Below are 6,059 nucleotides of genomic sequence, written 5' to 3' on the forward strand. Positions count from 1 at the left end.
CTGTCGCCCAGGCTGGAGTGCAGTGGCGCGATCTCGGCTCACTGCAAGCTCCGCCTCCCGGGTTCCCGCCATTCTCCCTCCGAGTAGCTGGGACTACAGGCGCCCGCCACCGCGCCCGGCTAGTTTTTTGTATTTTTAGTAGAGACGGGGTTTCACCGTATTAGCCAGGAGGGTCTCGATCTCCTGACCTCGTGATCCTCCCGCCTCGGCCTCCCAAAGTGCTGGGATTACAGGCTTGAGCCACCGCGCCCGGCCTATTCCTGACTTTTACTAGTTCATTCTCTTCTACCCAACCTTTAAATGTTTAACTTTCCAAGTGAACCAGTTTTAAACTATTTGAGTTTCTGGTCAATTGCATAATATCTACAATAGAAAAAAATTTAAATGAAAAGGTAAGTTCAGTGAGGAATGGACCAAAATAAAAACAATCCAATCATCCATATCTACCATAGGGCAGTGATATGCACTATTTGGGGTATCAGCACTTCAGTAGTAAATAAGGCAATGTTTTTGACCTCAGAGTTTACACTGTAGTGGAAACAATAGACAACATTATAAAACAGTGTCAGTTGGTGAAATATAATAGAAACTATAAAGAAATATGAAGCAGAGTAAGGTCATGAGAAGAGTGGATAGATGTTTAGAGAAAAGTCCTCTGAGGAAGTGACCTTAAATAGCGGTATAAAGTATAAGCCATACAAAGACCTAGACAAAAAAACATTTCAGAGGGAAGAAAGATCTCAGGTAGACAGAAGGTTGACAAATTGAAAAATGGCAGTAAGTCCACTGTGCCTACAGGCAGAATGTTTATAAACTGTAGCTGAAACTGGAAAGACGTGCAGTGACCAGATCAAGTAGGACCATGGAGACTAGGATAAGAGTGTGGATTTTTATTATGAGGAATGCCATTAGAGGATCTTGAGCAAAAAAATGATAGAAATTCATTTACACTTTTGTTTTGGAGACAGAGTCTTGCTCTGTCGCCCAGGCTGGAGTGCAATGGCATGATCTCAGCTCACTACAACCTCCACCTCCTGGGTTCAAGCAATTCTCCTGCCTCAGCCTCCCAAGTACCTGGGATTACAGGCACTCACCAATGTCCAGCTAATTTTTGTACATTTAGTAGACACAGGGTTTCATTATGTCGATCAGGCTGGTCTCAAACTCCTGACCTGAAGTGATCCGCCACCTCAGCCTCCCAAAGTGCTGGGATTGCAGGTGCGAGCCACCACGCCCAGCTGATTTAGACTGTTTAAAGGTAATAAAACATGTAATCTAATTTAAAATTTCATAAGATGTGTTTGCTTTTCAAGGGTTCACATAAGAGGCTTTTTTGTTGCCTAACTTCCCCCAATTTCTTTTTGTTTGTTTTTGAGATAGAATCTCACTCTGTCACCTAGGCTGGAGTGCAGCGGGCAATCTCGGCTCACTGCAAGCTCCGCCTCCCAGGTTCACGCCATTCTCCTGCCTCAGCCTCCCGAGTAGCTGGGATTACAGGAATACGCCACCAAGCCTGACTACTTTTGTATTTTTAGCAGAGACGGGGTTTCTCCATGTTGGTGAGACTGGTCCCGAACTCCCGCTCTTAGGTAATCCGCCCGCCTTGGTCTCCCAAAGTGCTGGAATTACAGGCATGAGCCACCGCCTGGCCCAATTTTTTTTTTTTTTTTTTTTTTTTTTGATGTTTTTGAGAAAGGGGCTCACTCTCTTGCACAGGCTGGAGTCCAGTGGTGTGATCACAGCGCAGTGTAGCCCCAACACCCCCGGGCTCAGGCAATCCTCCTACCTCAGCCTTCCAAGTAGCTGAGACTACAAGCACATGCTACCATGACCAGCTAATTTTTAAATTTTTTGAAGAGATGTTCTCACTATGTTGCCCAGGCTAATCTGAAGCTCCTCAGATCAAGAGATGATCCTGTCTCAGCCTCCCAAAGTGCTAGGATCACAGATATGAGCCACCACGCTCAGCTGTGACCAGAATTTCAAGCTTCGCTTTCTGCTTTTATACCATTGTGTATAGCATTATGCCTGAGGATGAAAAATGAGAACATATATACCCCATTGTTGTCAATTTTATGTACTCCTTCAAGTCTATATTCATTTATCATTTACATATTTATTGTAAAATGATTTTCAAATACATTGCAATAGTACAAAAGTCATTTTACTTTAAATTTAATAAAGTTAGTATTGCTTACGTAAATTTTCAAATGAAACACTTTCATAATATAATTTTAAGTCAAATTTCCTTCCTTGTGTTTACTAGAAAATAAATCAAACCTACAAAATAAAATGCACATAAGCAGATTCTCATTAACTGAGATCAAGGGATGATCAATATGAACAGCAGAGTATCTGGAAAGAAAGGCAATTTTGGAATTTCCCAAGCCTTTAAAACTTTATGTAGACTAACAAAATGTTAAGAGGCAGTGCTTGGCAATAATCAGGGCTTAAGAAATATAAGTGTATTAATTCAAATTTCCCACTTTTGCAACTACACTCTTACCAAGCAAACAATATTTTTAAAGAGCAGGGCTTTCTCTGGAGTGGTTGAATGAATCTTGGATTTCATTTTAGTTTTTACATGTTGTAAAGCAGTGAAGTTCTAATTAATGAAGTTTTATTACAGTTGAGAATTAATATTTTAGACAACGCTTGTCAAACAGCAAAATAATATGAATCAATACAAAAACATTTTTTCCTCTCAGAAGACTGTTTTCTGACACTATCAATTAGTCATGATAAATTTTAATTTTAATGTAACTTACGTAAGTCCAATGCTACCTCACACTTTTTTGCCTTTTTTTTTTTTTTTTTTTTTGAGACGGAGTCTCGCTCTGTCACCCAGGCTGGAGTCCAGTAGCGCGATCTCGGCTCACTCCAAGTTCCGCCTCCCGGGTTCACACCATTCTCCTGCCTCAGCCTCCAGAGTAGCTGGGACTACAGGCGCCTGCCACCATGCCCAGCTAATTTTTTTGTATTTTTAGTAGAGACAGGGTTTCACTGTGTTAGCCAGGATGGTCTTGATCTCCTGACCTCATGATCCTCCCGTCTCGGCCTCCCAAAGCGCTAGGATTACAGGCGTGAGCCACCGCGCCCGGCCTTTTTGACTCTTTTTTATACTAGTCCCTGCTGTCTGAATACATTCTTGGAATATAAAATAATTTTATCTTACCCAAACAAAAACAAAATGAGAAATAAAATAAATAATATGACATTATGAAGTAAGATAAATTATTTCATGATTATCTGCTTTAGAATTATACCCTTCAGTAGTGTAGACTCTAAAGAGTTGACAGGCCTAGGTCAAAATAACATTAGTTCCTAAGCTACAAGGAAAGCTATTATCTTGAAGTCAGAGATTTTGAAAATGTCAATGTCCTTTTGCAAATGCTACCCAAAAGTCAAACAAATACACTCAAAAGTCACAAATGCAAAAGACATCAGCAAAAGCTGACTGTAGAAAACTATGTGAGTTACTGGAGTCTTCTAACAGCATTTTTTTTTTCTAACAGCATTTAAATAAGGCAATGTAGACCTGGAATAAAGGAACATTAAGAAATATATATATTTAGTAGACAAACAAATGAAACACATATTAAATTTCACATTATTTTGAGTATTTTAGGAAAAGTTTTTTTTAATTGAAAATATACTTTAACAACAACAACAAAAACTGCCATATACTGACCATGTGAATTATCACATATTTCCTACATACTGGGCTCAAGAGAAGATACAATACAATATTTTAGCTGCCAGTACTGCCAGTCTAAAAAGACTGAAGGCTTAGTGCATTCCTTGGAAGACAAATTTGGCAAACAAAAACAAAAATTATTTCCTTTTCTTCCTTGAGATGTAGTCAAATAAAACAGATATCCCCAAAGTAATGAAGACTCACATTTCAAGTAATTACTCGGCTTACCAGTTTTATTTACACAGTAATTGTTATGAGTGGTTTTTAGTGAATTCCTTGTATTTACATTTTATATACACATTTATACTTGAAAGGTAAAGAAACTGTACAATAATAAAAAAATAAGAAAAAGAAATATAGTAACTTAGGTCCAACTGAGGAAACAAATACATAAAAGTATGATTAAATTTAGTCAGGTAGTATAAACTGAATGAGATTACTGCCAGAGGTTATATTCCCTCTATCAGGGATACCAATACCAAGGAAGTAGTTACTGGAGTTAAAAGGTCATCCTAAAACCTACTAAGACCATGGCCCCTCCTTCAATATTTTATTATATTACCAGTTTCCAATAAGTAAGTCCCTATAATGGCAGTTACCTTTTGAGGGTTCTACTAGTAGTCCGTAGACTAGAATGACCCATGGGGTAAAAATATATGGGCACCCTAGGGTCCCATACTCCTAAAGAGGCAGTCACTACACTAACAAGGATCGCAGGCTTGTTAGTTTGAAAACTATATACCACTAACAGAAACAGTGTGCTTAAGTGCTGTTTCAAACTAAACTGCAACAAAAAAAACACTGTAAATCTAACCAAATGGCATGTTATATAGCCATCACTGATAACACTCAAGTGATTTAGATTCAAATTTAAACATAATAGGACAATAGCAATATGTCATTAGAGATCAGAGATCTCTGTCAATCAGATATAGCCTTGCCACCACCTAAAGATGCATTCGCTGCCTCATGTATGGCTCTAGTAGCAGTTCCAAAACACAGTGCATTCACTCTTGTAAGGACAATGTCAATTGTCCTGACATTGTTGTTGGCTACATTTAACCTATTCTATGATATGGTACTAGAGTTCAAGAAATACATCAAGCCAGATCATTCTGTTCAGACCTTCCAAGGGAAATGTTCCTGGACAACACCTGACTGGAAAAATGCTATCAATGTTGCTATAAAACACAAAATAGTAAAAGCAGCATTTTCCCCAATTTACTATTCAGTGAGAAAGCCAAGCAGAAACCCAATGCAGCACATTGTGAAGAGTTTCAATGTTCTATTTTCAGCAGTTAAGCCAGGCATACCACCTCCTTCATCTGACCTGGATCCTGCTCTGGACTTCAAGGAAATACACACCTGATTAGCAGTTCAAGAACTCAACATAAAAATAATTCATGCTATGTTTCAATTGGAGGGTCATGACACTGTTGGGCCCACAGGCAAAGCATTCATAAGTCAATTTACTTTAAGCTCATATCTACCTTTTTGGAAATGACTCCCTATGTTACAATGAAAGAATTCATCAAAGAATGATTCCATCATGCAGCACTACTTCCTAGAGCTGGCAGGGAAATCCATGCATTTCTTGGTGGATGAGAGAAGGCTGATCCAAGAACACAGTGAAGAGATGCTCCCATTCCTCAAAGTATTTCGCCTCTATGGGCATGAGGATTTAGCACCTGCTAAGTTCCCAAACCTATGCAAAGTGGACAATGTGAGGAAGCGGAAGTTGGATAACTCATTCAGGGCTACCAATCTTCCAAAGAGTCACTATCTAGACCAGCGGATAATGAGGTAGACGAGGCAGTATCAAGACCTTCCTTGAAGAAAGCAATGATGAGTAAAGAAGATGAGGATGGGTTATAGGCAGCATTTAGTGTAATATGTGAAGAGATTAAGATGGCACTGACAGATAAAGGAACCAATAACCAGACTAATCTCCTCACACAGCTTCTTCAGGCAATTGAATCAAGAGCTAGGATGTAGACTTAGAAAAAAAAATTAACTTTACCTTTTTCTTTTATTCTTATTTCCACTGATTAAGAAAAGTTATGTATAGAGTTTTACAAGTCACAGATTTAGCTACATATTAGATTTCAAATTTCAAACTGGAGTTAACAAATTTTGTTTCTATGGGCAGTGGAAGAATTGTAACTAAAAAATATGAAGTCTTGCCAAGTAGCATGCTATTTAAAAACTCTGAGGATTCATTACTTTTTACACTTATCACTGAGAAACATCATATATGTTTTTGGACTTACTCTCAAAGTAAAGTCTTCAATCCACTAAAGTGCAAAGAACTTTCCTTCTACCAGTTATTTATAGTTTTCTTTTTTTTTTTTTTTTTTTTTTT

The sequence above is a fragment of the Rhinopithecus bieti genome, unplaced genomic scaffold (assembly GCF_001698545.2).
Source record: "Rhinopithecus bieti isolate Rb0 unplaced genomic scaffold, ASM169854v2 scaffold_57243, whole genome shotgun sequence".
Taxonomy (NCBI): Eukaryota; Metazoa; Chordata; class Mammalia; order Primates; family Cercopithecidae; genus Rhinopithecus; species Rhinopithecus bieti.